This window comes from Thalassophryne amazonica, chromosome 5 (genome assembly GCF_902500255.1).
Source record: "Thalassophryne amazonica chromosome 5, fThaAma1.1, whole genome shotgun sequence".
NCBI lineage: Eukaryota > Metazoa > Chordata > Actinopteri > Batrachoidiformes > Batrachoididae > Thalassophryne > Thalassophryne amazonica.
Window position 1 is genome coordinate 87,139,145 of NC_047107.1, and position 14,048 is coordinate 87,153,192.

Genomic DNA, 14,048 nt, shown 5'->3' on the forward strand with positions numbered 1-14,048 from the left:
AAGACCTCGGCCCATCATCGACAAACTAGAACATTACAAACATAAAGACCTCATTAAAAGCAAAGCCAGAGAGCTCAGAGGGACAAACTTTGGAATATATGACCAGTTCCCAAAAGAAATCAACGACCACAGAAAGATTCTTTACCCGATCATGAAACGGCACAGGCAGAATAATGAACGTGCATACTTGGTAGTAGATAAACTGTATATAGATGGTCAGCTGTATCGGGATCCATCCACAACCCCGTGGCTCTTCTGAGGATGTCCGCAGTCTTAAGAAGATGGATAATTTAAACACGCTCCCCCTGCACGCAGTCTCTCCTTAAGCTACATGTGCACTTTAACCCACTCACACCTGTTACACTCACTCATCATGCACATGTGTAATCTATGTTCAATGTATGTCATACTTGTGTCTGTTTCTCTTTTCTGTGAGCTTTTTCAATATGTAGTATCAGAAATTTTTTTCTTTAATATGCATCCTCTAAATTTGGTGTCATGGAATGTGCGTGGCATTCGCTTACAGGCAAAGAAGATAAAAGTCATGGATCACATCGCAAAATTAAATGCAGATATTTGTCTTCTACAAGAAACACTAGAACTCTAAAGCAGAGGAAAATTTACTGATTGGCCCAATATTTAGTCAGTGTTTTTCAGCTTATTATAACAGCAGACAAAGAGGAGTGAGTATATTAGTTCATAGAAGAGTCCCATTCATTCTTAATAACTCTGTGACAGATCCTGAAGGTCAGTATATAATAACCCAGGCAACTATTTCTAGTGAAATATTTACAATTGTTAATTTATACGCTCCCAACAATGATGACCCAACCTTTTTTCTTACACTGTTTTCACAGATTTCTAATTTAATGGCCAATTCGGCACTCATCATTGGAGGGGACTTTAATGTTGCTTTAAATCCGTCTTTAGATCGTTCCAGTTCTACAACATCTGTAAGGCTTTCTCAGTCTGCCAAAACTATAAAGGAGTATATGGATGACTTTGGTTTGGTGGATAGTTGGAGGAGCAACAATACATTGACAAAGGAATACACATTCTTCTCTCCTGTATATCAGTCTCATTCTAGAACTGACTTGTTCCTAACTAGTAATTCTATAACTCCCAAAATTAATTCTAAAATTCATTCCATCACTATTAGCGATCATGCACCTGTGTCACTCTCCGTACAAATAGAATCCACTATTAAAGTCATCTCACTCATGGCGCTTTAACACCTCACTTTTAAAGGACTGTGAATTTGACAAAATCATAAGGAAAGAGTGGGCAGACTTTATAGAAAGAAATGACTCACCGAGTGTTTCTCCTTCTTTGCTTTGGGAAACGGGAAAAGCAGTAATCAGACGGAAAATTATTTCATATTCTTCTTATAAAAGTAAAATGGAACATAAATTACAAAATGACCTTGAAGAAAAAATTAAACATTTAACAAATAAATATGCTGCAGAAGCAAGTTATTAAACATTGTCTGAATTAAATGATGCAAAATTCCAACTTGACCATAATGAATCGAAAAAAAGAGTTCCTCATTCAATGACTTAGATATAATAATTTTGAACATAACAATAAATCAGGTAGATTTCTGGCAAATCAACTACAACGCAGTAAGGAAAAATCAAGGATAACATCTACTAGGGATCAAGCCGGAAACTATACGCAGTCGCCACGGGAGATTATCAGATATTTAAGGACTACTACAGTAATCTATATTCATCGGAGAATACACCTAATCCAGTAGATATCCAGTCATTCCTCGACAATCTAAACCTACCTCAGCTATCTAAAGAACACACAGATATATTAGACACACCTCCTAACACACCACCCAACTATAATTTTAAATAGTAATGGCGGTGTGCATGGTTGCTGCGGCTTACAGCTCTCCATTTCAGTGCTATTTTCCTTTTCTTTTTTCTTGTTTTTCTTCCTTTTGTGCACTATCTGTACTGCGAATATCCAGTACACCCGCCAGATGCTTTTGGATATCGGAGACCAACATCAGATATCTGTTTTGAGTGACTTTCACTACATGCACAACATCCCACACGACATAGCAAGACCACTGGGCTCTCCATGGATTGTTGTCAGGTCTATGAGGTGACGCAGACAGAGGAGGGAGAGGAAACAGAAGCGGGGCCGTAGGTCCGGCGTTATGCTAAGGCTAAGGAAACAATCACATAAGCCACCTCTACCAAACCTGTATCTCTCCAACGCCTAATCCCTGGTGCATAAAACAGACGACCTGGAACTACAACTAGCTGGAAACCGCTACGTTTGTGACTGCTGTGTTCTGATTATCACCGAAACCTGGCTTCAGCCGGGAATTCATGATGCTAGCGTGCAGCTAGCAGGCCGCACTCTGCTCGACTGGGACAGGACTGAGGACTCCGGTAAGAGTACAGGAGGGGGCTCTGTATGTATGTGCACAAAAACTGGTGTAACAACGGGACAATCATAGAGAATCACTGTACCCCGGACATCGAGTACATGTCCGTAAAATGCCGGCCTTTCTTTCTGCCAAGAGAGCTAACTGTTGTGATCATCACGGCTGTGTACATACCATCGGAAGCTAGTGTAAACACAGCGCTCTCTCTCCTGCTGAACACCGTAAACGAACAGCAGCGGGCTCACCCCACGGTGTTCACATAATCGCAGGGGATTTAAATAAGGCCATCTTGAAGACTGTACTCCCGAAGTTCTACCAGCATGTTAAGTGTTCTACCAGGGGGGAGAACACTCTTGATCATGTCTACACAAATATCAAGCACACATACAGAGCCCCCACCTCGGCCAGTCAGACCATCTTTCCCTCCTGCTTTCACCAGCCTACACCCCCCTCAGACGCAATGCCAGACCCACTACAAAGACTGTTACAACCTGGCCTGAAAATGCACTCTCCCAATTGCAGGACTGCTTTGAACAGATGGACTGGGACTTATTCAAACATCAGGAACCGGAGACATTCACAGGAACTGTACTGGACTATATCCAGTTCTGTGCCAGGAATGTGACTGTGGACAAAAGCATCCGGGTCTTCCCAAACCAGAAACCCTGGATGACCAGCCAAGTCCACGCACTCCTCAGGGCCCACGACGCAGCCTTCAGGTCTGGCGACAGAGCTCTGTACAGCACTACTCGAGCTAACCTGAAAAGAGGAGTGAGAAGGGACAAAGAGGACCACAGGTTGCATACAGAGTCCCACCTGGCCAGCAACAACACACGGGTGGTGTGGCGGGGCATAAAAGACATCACAAACTTCACGGGCTGTGATGTGCCATCAGGAGACCTGAATTGTGCCACTGACAGAGCTTAACTGCTTCTTTGCCCGTTTTGATACATCCCAGCAGCACTCATCTGCTAAAGCTGTGCCCCCACCTCCACCGCTCTCCTGCTCCACTCCTCTCACTGTACAGGAGCATGAGGTCAGACGGGTGCTCCTGGCAGTGAATCCTAAGAAAGCCGCCGGCCCAGATGGAGTACCTGGCACGGTGCTCAGAGCGCGTGCCTACCAGCTTCCTCCCACCTTCACCAGGATCTTCAACTTCTCTCTGGACCAGGCAGTTATCCCATCCTGCCTCAAAGCAACCACAATAATACCTGTGTCGAAGAAGTCTCCCATCACCAGCCTGAATGACTACCGTCTGGTGGCCCTTACTCCGGTAGTCATGAAGTGCTTCGAGAGACTAGTTCTCCAGCACATCAAGGTCTATCTTCCTCCAGACTTTGACCCTCACCAGTTCGGATACCGTGTGAACAAATCCCCAGAGGATACCATCGCCGTAGCTCTCCACTCTGCGCTGAGCCACCTGGAGCAGCAGCAAAGTTACGTTAGGATGCTCTTTGTGGATTACAGTTCAACCTTCAATACAATAATCCCGGACATTCTCACTACAAAACTGGCCATTCTCGGCCTCCCCCCTCTCACATGTGCCTGGATCAAGGACTTTCTGACCAACTGGCCCCAGACTGTGAGACTTGGCCCCCACCTCTCCTCCACACGCATGCTGAGCATCGGCTCCCCACAGGGCTGTGTGCTGAGCCCCCTCCTATACTGCCTCTACACCTATGACTACAGTTCGGCTCACCAAAACAACTCGGTGGTCAAGTTTGCTGATGACACCACCGTGGTCGGACTCATCTCTAAGGGTGATGAGACAGCTTATAGAGAGGAGGTCCTGAAGCTGGCAGCCTGGTGTTCAGAGAATAACCTCACACTGAACACCAAGAAAACCAAGGAAATCATCACTGACTACAGGAAGCACAGGCAAGCTCCCTCTGCCTTAGCAGAACCCTAAACATCACTAAAGACAGCTCCCACCCTGCCTTTGAACTGTTTGACCTGATGCCCTCAGGTAAGCGCTACAGGTGTATTAAGACCAGAACAAACAGACTCAAAAACAGTTTCTTTCCCAAAGCGGTAACCATCCTGAATTCCTGCATACATCGACAATAATGTGCAACATTCCATCCCATAATGTGCAATATTTATAATTTCTAATAATGTATATAATAACATACTTATTCTGCAATGTACATACCATCCAGGACGATGCACCTTACCTTCTAATGTTTACATCGTATATATATTTTTTATACATATTATTTGATATCGCTGCTTTTCTTCTCACTTGCCTGCACTGATTTTGGAGTTGGCTTTTAATCTCATTGTACATCGTATAATAACAATAAAAGGCATTCTTTTCTATTCTATTCTATTCTATCATAGAACTACATGCAGCTTTGAACAAAATGCCAAATGGCAGGGCTCCAGGCCCAGATGGCTTTCCTCACGAATTCCTGAAACATTTTTGGCAGATACTGGCTCCACTATTCTTTAGGACGGTTTCAGAAATCTGGACTAAAGGTCAGATTCCCACTCATATGAATACTGCAGCAATAAAACTATTAAAACCAGAAAAACACCCTACTCTGACTTAAAATTACCGCCCGCTATCATTAATAAACTGATGTAAAAATCATTGCTAAGGCATTGGTATCTCGCTTAGAAAAAATATTACCATCAATAATACATAACGAACAAACTGGGTTCATTAAGGGTCGACATTCTATTGGTAACATCAGAAGACTTCTCAATCTTATTGACAAATCACAGCGTAGCAATACAAAGGCAATAGTGGTGTCATTGGACACAGAAAAAGCCTTTGATAAAGTCAGCTGGAGTTTCCTGATTAGAGTCCTCCATAAATTTGGTTTTGGAGAATCATTTATTCACTAGATCACAACCCTACATAACTCACCAAAGGCCACAGTCACAACTAATGAGATTACCTCTCAAAGTTTCACATTGCAAAGAGGGACTAGACAAGGCTGCCCACTCTCACCACTGCTTTTTGCAATATTTATCGAACCACTTACGGCTGCAATACATCAGAATGCTAACATCAAGGGTATCAACTCTGCAGTCTGACCACAAAATCAATCTATAAAATGGTAAATGGTAAATGGACTGCATTTATATAACACTTTTCCATCTGTATCAGACGCTCAAAGCGCTTTACAATTATGCCTCACATTCACCCCGATGTCAGGGTGCTGCCATACAAGGCGCTCACTACACACCGGGAGCAATAGGGGATTAAAGGCCTTGCCCAAGGGCCCTTAGTGATTTTCCAGTCAGGCGGGGATTTGAACCCATGATCTTCTGGACTCAAGCCCAACGCCTTAACCACTAGACCATCTGATTATATCATACTATATCTCCAAGAACCCTCAAAATCGCTACAAGAAGTATTTAAATTGATCACTACATTCTCACAACTATCAGATTACTCTACTAACTGGTCAAAATCAATGATACTTCCTTTAACTGAGGATTCATGGAATCCTTCACCCCAAGATCCACACCTTTCCTTCTGGCAATATTAAGTACCTAGGCATAAACATCTCTTCTAAATTAGGAGAGCTGGCACATTTGAACTTTGCCCCACTCACTGACAAAATCTGTAATGATTTGAAACGATGGAACAACCTCCCCATCTCCCTATTAGGACGAATAGCAACTATCAAAATAAAAATATTACCACAAATTAATTATCTGTTTTCAATGATTCTGCTCAAACCCACAGTCAATTGGTTTCAGTCTTTAGATTCGGCCACTTCAAAGTTTTACTGGAAAAATAAAAAAGCTAAAATTAGTCTAGCTACTCTTCAGAAAAATAAATCTCAAGGGGTCTGGAAGCACCAAGTTTTCTACATTACTATCTGGCTAATCAGATACAATACTTGATCAAATGGATTCATCCTGATCCAGTCCACAGCTCCTGGATTGAATTAGAACAGTTAGAATGTAACAACATCAAACTCTCAGATTTACCCTTTGTAACTACTTCCGTTAAACGCCATAAATGTTTTAAAAATCCGTTGATATCTTCCACTTTGACTGCCTGGTGGAAAACTTTACAAATTACAAACTCACTAATGGAAATCTGTACAGATGCTCCTATTTGGCACAACCCAGACTTCAAGATTAATAAAGCAGCTCTTTATATCAGCACATGGGAACAGAAAGGAATCACACACCTGCATCACCTCTTTCATAATAACAGGTTTGTGCCATTTAATAACTTGATGCAGAGGTTTGGAATTATAGGAGGAAATTTTATTCATTACCATCAAGTAAAGCATGCAGTGATGTCAAACCTCCAGACACTTCAGTGTCCACCAGAACCACCCACATTAGTGACAGACATCAAGAACCTCCTCCCAATAAAGAAAACCTTATCTACGGTACATAAATGAATATCATGCATGGACACTGCTTTACATTTACCCAGTTCAAAATGGGGGGGAGACTTCCTCCTCGCCTCTGACCCTGACCACTGGACACAGATTTGTAAAAACACATTTTCAATGACAAAAAATACCAACTTACAACTCATCCAATACAAAACTCTTCATAGAACACACATTACACAATATAAGATGTATAAAATGGGCTTCTCAGACTCTGATGTTTGTTCACAGTGTGAACAAAACACCACTGATACCAATTTTCATGCCCTTTGGCTTTGCTCACCTGTCCAGTGTTTTTGGTCCAAAGTCACTGAAAAAAATGTCCTTCACCTTGGGATATAGAATTCCCTTATCTCCTAATTTATGTTTACTTGGAGACACTACAATTATTGAACTACCAACTAAACAGTCTAAAACTATACTTGTAGCACTGACTATTACCAATGAATGAATGAATGAAAACAGTGTATTTCGAACATTTGATACATATACATATATATATACACATATATACAAACACACACACACACATATATATATATATATATATATATATATATATATATATATATATATACATACATACATACATACATACATATACATACACAAACATAAATATACACCTACATATACCTACTTACATACAAAATACTATATATTTACAAGCCGAAGCAAAAAACAAAAACACCCTAACCCTCATTACCCTTCCTCCTCCCTATACCTACAAAAAAAACATATTTTTGTACCGCTGTTTGAACTGGTTCATGCTTGGACATTGCTTGAGCCCCACTCCCAATCTGTTCCACATCCTCACCCCACAGACAGAAATACAGAAACCTTTTAATGTTGTTCGTGCCCACTGATGCTTTAAATTAAATTCCCCCCTCAGACTGTAATCCCCTGATCAGTTAAAAAACATATTTTTAATATTTGCTGGAAGTAAATTGTTTATTGCTTTATACACGATTTGTACTGTTTGAAAATGAACCAAGTCTGTGAATTTTAAGATTTTGGATTGTAAAAATAGTGGATTTGTATGATCTCTATAGCCAGTATTATGAATGATTCTTATAGCTCTTTTCTGCATTACTGATAGTGATTGTGTTGTACCTTTATAAGTATTACCCCATACCTCTGCACAGTACTGTAAATATGGTAAAACCACTGAGCAGTAAAGAATGCGGAGTGAGTTGTGGTCCAGTATATGTTTCGCTTTGTTTAGAACTGAAATGCTTCTTGACAGTTTACTTTGTATATGTTTTATATTAGTCTTCCAGTTTATCTTATCATCTATTATCACCCGCAGAAACTTATTTTCATGTACCCTTTCAATATCTACCCCCTCGACTTGTAACTGAACCTGTATGTCTGTATTACAATAGCCAAATAACATGTATTTTGTTTTACTTAAGTTTAATGATAATTTGTTTCTGTCAAACCATATTTTCAATTTTCCCATTTCTATACTGATCCTCCTCAGTAACTCCTGCAAATCCCCCCCTGAACAAAAAATGCTTGTGTCATCTGCAAATAATACTAATTTTAATATTTTGGAAACATTGACAATATCATTTATATACATTAGAAACAGTTTTGGACCCAATACTGACCCCTGTGGGACGCCACAAGCATTGTCCAAGCATGACGTATATTCCCCCAACTTCGCAAACTTGTTTTCTGTTACTTAAGTAGCTTCTCACCCAGTGCAACACCAACCCCCTAATCCCATACTGTTCAAGTTTATTGATTAATATGTCATGACTGATTGTATCAAAAGCCTTTTTAAGGTCTATAAATATTCCAACTGAATGTAATTTGTGGTCTATGGCGTTTGTAATCTCCTCAACTGATTCTATTAATGCAAGTGATGTTGAACTATGTGCTCTGAATACATATTGACTATCAGTAAGTAATTTATGTTTATTTATGAATTTGTCTATTATTGAATAACTTTTCTAATAATTTGGAAAATTGTGGAAGCAAAGAAACAGGTCTATAATTTGTGAAGTGATGTCTATCCCCAGTCTTATACAGCGGCACAACCTTAGCTATTTTCATTTGATTGGGAAATTTACCGGTTTGAAATGATAAGTTACAGATGTATGTTAATGGTTCTGCAATCCATTCAATGACCTGTTTTACCACCACCATATCAATTTCATTTAAATCGGTAGAGGTTTTATATTTACAATTATTCACAATGTCTATAATTTCTTTTCCATCCACTGCTGTGAGGAACATTGAACAGGGATTTCTTTCTATGAGATTATTATCCCAATCCTCAGGTTGGGAATTTTTTCTGCCAAACTTGGTCCAATATTTACAAAAACTTTATTAAAACCGTTGACTACCTCGTCCTTATTTTCCTTCTTGACATTATTATCAATGAAATACTGAGGGTAACTCTGTTTTATATTACCATTTTTGATAATGCTATTTAATATATTCCATATTGCTTTAATGTTGTTTTTGTTATTATATAATATGTTACTATAATATTCCTTCCTACATACCTGTATAATATTAGTTAATCTATTTTTGTATTTCTTATATCTATTTTCTGCCTCTTTAGTCTTTAGTTTTAGGAATTCTCTATACAGTGTATTTTTCTTATTACATGCATTTCATAACCCTTTCGTCATCCATGGTCGATCTTGGATTTTTTGTTTTCTGTAGTCTTGTTTAATTGGACAATTTTTATCATATAATGATGTAAATATTTGTAAAAAAAAGTTTCATATGCACTATCAACATCACTTTCACTGTATACCTTTTCCCAGTTTTGCTCCTGTAAATCCTTCTTTAGTGTGTTCATGTTTTCCTCTGTCCGCACTCGCCTGTATTTTATTTTCTCCTCTGGCTGATTCCGCCGATGGTTTCTATTATAAACGATGAAAACTGGTAGATGATCACTAATGTCATTGATTAATAATCCACTCACAGTGTTATTCTCAATATCATTGCTGAATATATTATCAATTAAGGTAGCACTATGGGATGTAATTCTGCTTGGCCTGGTGATTTTTGGATATAAACTCATACTGTACATTATATTGATAAATTCATCTGTTATTTTATGCTTATTTGGATTGAGCAGATCAATATTTAAGTCACCACAAATGAACACAGTTTTTTGATTAGTTTTTGAGAACATTTTTTCCATACAGTCAGTGAATGTTTCAATACTAGATCCTGGTGCTCTATATATACAGCTGACTAATACATTTTTGCTTTTTTCTTCACATATTTCAATAGTTATACATTCTAATAAGTTATCGATCACAGTTGTCATATTGTCTACTATTTTATAATCCATGTTCTTATCTACATACACAGCCACTCCTCCTCCACTCTTATTCTTTCTGTTTACACAGTTAAATTCATATCCATCCAGTTCAAAATACATTCCTTTATCTTCATTGATCCATGTTTCTGATATAGCAATTATGTTAAATATTTTTTTAAATTGACTTAAATATTCTTTAATGTTGTTAAAGTTTGCATATATACTTCTGCTGTTGAAATGGATTATTGCTAATTTGTTATCCGTTTTAATGATCCGATTAAACTGTTCATCTGTATAATAGCAACAACTGTCATTGATATCTGAGAAGAAATTATTGTCCGGGTCTATATCGTGCTCCAAGTCCAGTACATTGTGGTCTGTGTATTTAAATGTTCTCAGTTCTACTTTTCCATGATCAGCAATCCTTTGAGTTATATCCTTCTTGTCTCCAGATGTAGATGATGTAGTAGATGAATAGGTTCCTCTGGTCTGTGTCATGGTGTTGTGATGTGTTTGTGTCCTCATACCTTATTGGTCGTATTTGTCCAGATCCTCGATGTTCCTGATTACCATAACCTTCGCTTGTTCTGGTGTTCCATTCAATTTGATAAATGTTTTGCAGTTGGATGTCCATGTCTGTTGAATTTTTCCCTGCTTTTTTGTGAAACGAGCTTTCCTGGCGATGTCTGCGTTTCTTTTGGTCAGATGTTCATTGATGAATACGTTTGTTCCTTTGAGTTTCCGTCCCTGTTTTAACAATGCCATTTTATGTTTTCTGTTGACAAACCTCATAACTGCTCGCTTGTCTCCATCCTCTCTCCTGGGCAGGGGGTGGCATGCTTCAATGTTATTACAGTTCATTTGAATACCTTTAGATTGCAGGAAGTCAGCCACCTGTTGTTCCACTGAGCTGGCCTCCTGCTCACTGGCCTCCCCTCCGCTGTCTTCTGACACCGCCCGTGCGTAGGATCGAGGTTTAATATGAATTCCTGTAATAATAACGTCGTTCATCCTTGTGTACTGTTCCAACTCCGCAACACGGTTCTCCAGGTACACCAGACGCCGGTCTTTCTCGGCATTCTGGATCCGGAGAGCCTTCACTTCTTCCACCAGCTCCATAATGGATTTCTGCTGCATTTTAACAACAGAGATTTCCTCAGACAAAAAGTCCAGGGACTTCTTGATATCGTCTCCCTCCTCCGCCATCAGTGCCTTCTTCGGACCGATGGTCAGATAACTCCGCGCTGGCGCCTCGGGCCTCGGTAAAGCCGCGCCGGTGGAACTGCGCTGGCGCCTCAGGCTTCAGGTGGAGCCACGCTGACGGTGTATGTGCGCTGACGCCTCGGGCTTCAAATGGAGCCGCGCCGGTGGAAAACAATCCTGCTGTGGATCAGCGAACTTCACACTAATAATGTGATTATTAACTGTCAGATGACAATGTAAAACCTCTTAATCATTCTAAAGTCGATTGTAAGCAGAAACAAGGCAGTTTAAGCGCAGACGGGGCAATAATCTCTTAATTGCTGCTAGCGCTCCGCCATCAAAATAAACAACCAATCAGTATTAACCACTGGTCAAACCTCCTCTCCAAATATATAGCAAAGAATATCCGCTTTATTAAGAACCCATTTACCACAATTTAATGAAACATGGTCTTTATTCATCAACTCATTAAATTTGAATTGGAATTTGGAGGTCTAAATTTATTTATTCAATTATATTTTGCCTGTTAGGGAATGCCACTCTTGCACCTGTACTGTATTACTATTACATTATGACTTGTTCCATTTATTGCGGACCTACTGACTTCACTCTCTTGTGCTACAGATCCAGGTTGCAGCTTTTACGGGTACTCTAGCTGTCAGTGATTGATACTTTGTATTTTTGCACCTTTCTTTCTCTCTCTTGAGAATGTTTGAATTGGTGCAGAAGACAGCTTGTGTCTTCTAGTGTGGGGGGTCCCTCAGGTGTGGCGGGGCTGTGTGACCGGGGTCTGCGGGGATGGTTTGGTGTCCGGGTGCGGAGTCCTGGGCTGCCTGGGGATTGGGGTTGGGGGTGGGACATCGGGGGCCTGGGGAGTTGCATTCCGGTGCTGCCCGGTGGCTCTGCAGGCTTCTGGGGGGTGATAGGTCGAGTGCTGGCCTGCGCTCCCTTCCGGCTCCTCCCTTTCGGGGCGTGGCTGGTCTGCCCGTGGGGAGCCCTGGTGCTGCGACGCCGGGCTTCTGGTCCTATTGGGGGGTGGGGTGGCGGTGGATAACTGGATGGCCATCGTTCCTATCCACGCTGGGCCTGTCCATTGGTGGGCCGGGGTCTGGTGCCTGGGGGGGGGGGCTCTCTCTCTCTCTCTCCTGGCTGGATCGCACGTGGCTCTCTATGCCCCTGCTTCTCCTCCCAGGTTTGTGGGGCCTGCCGGTCTCCCTCGGGCTCCTCAGCTGCCCCTGTCTCTCCTGGGTCTCATCCCGTGCCTCCCTGGCTTGGGGCCGCCGGGCGGGGTGACTCACCCATCTCCGGCTGCCTGGCCCCCTTTCCCCCTTGTTGGTTTGTTCTTTCCCGGTGTTTCCGGTGCTCCTCCAGGGCTGCCTGCCTTCCTCCTGGGGCCCTGCGTCCTGGGCCCTTTTCCGTTGTCGCTTGTGGTCGGCCGTATGGCTTCTGACATGCTGGAGTGGTCCATGTCTTATGGTAGGGTTCTGTACTTTTATCTTGGCCCAACACACCAGCCACAGTCGTGATCGGATATATAGCTGTGATCTGGGTCTGTGTGTGTGGCTGGTCACGTGTTCGTGGCCGACACCACAATTCGGTTTTGGGTGCTCTCAAGGGGATCAAGACTCTAGACAACAGACTGTCACTGTCACTGCTTGTTCATGTGTGGTGGTTTGTTCCAGCATGTTTTATGTTGGGGCACCGTCTCCTTGGTGTCTCACTTCACAGTTATTGCTTTCACCACTTGTCTTTCGTTTTTGTCTGTCTTCGTGTTGTTTTGGTGGTCAGTCTCTCCTGATAGAAGTTGTCAGTCGGCTTTGAGTAGGATCTTGTAGGGTGATGGAGAAGGGCGGATGGGGGTCACACACGCACACCACATTCATTCACGCAATACATACCTTCTGTCCTGCAAGAATAAATTGCATATATGTGTATTAATGTTCATAAATGGTTCTGCCAGTGTGGCATTTACCATTACTATATATGCAGACGGGAGAAAAAAAAAGAAACTTGCAAATAAAGTAAAAACAAAACAAAGAGCATCAGGCACGGTCAAACTCAAAGTCATGAAAACTGCAAACAGAGCAACAAATTTTAAGGCTTCTGGTCCAATTAATGAGATTCACGACCCAGAGAAAAATCCAAAATCCAGAAAAAAATCCAGAGACAAGTTCACTGGGTTAGGATGGGCTCACTCCACCGATTGCAACGGTATGAGATTTTCCTATGTTTGACCGCACAGATCAGAAGTTATTAGACGTTTTCTTGTCAAAACGTTTTGACTATTTATAGTGCCACCTAATATATTTTACTGGCCATTTCTTCCATACGGCAAGTTTTTCCTGAGATCTACCAAACCTGTAAATTTCACATTTTAGACCCCCCGGTTTTTCCTGCCTATTGACTTTTTGTGCAGAGAAAAAACATAACTAGATAAAAATCAGCACAAAAACAGCAAAGCTGGTCAAAGGATCCTAATAATAAAAGAAGGAATATTCATTGAGCTGTGATGCTCAGATAGAAAGGCACCACTGACTTAAATAACTGCTCATTTTAACTTAAGTGTGCAGAAGAGCATCTCTGAATACAAAGTACAATATGGACCTTTATACAGTTGGGCTGCAGCAGCAGAAAAACACACCAGATGCCAGATACGTTACCTCTCAAATTTAGTCATCACAGATGTGCTTTGCACGTAGACTTCACACTTAACAGCAAATTAGTACAGAACCTGAGATCTACACAGTACAGGACATGTGAAACGGCACTGCTGTTGTTATGGTTG

The 14,048-nt window shown here is 41.3% G+C and overlaps 1 protein-coding gene across 2 annotated transcripts in view; it reads right to left on the bottom strand.

The window, feature by feature from the left end:
- The window catches only part of adamts3 (ADAM metallopeptidase with thrombospondin type 1 motif, 3), a 554,270-nt gene that overhangs the window by 307,338 nt on the left and 232,884 nt on the right, over positions 1-14,048 (bottom strand). The gene's annotated exons all lie outside the window — the stretch shown is intronic.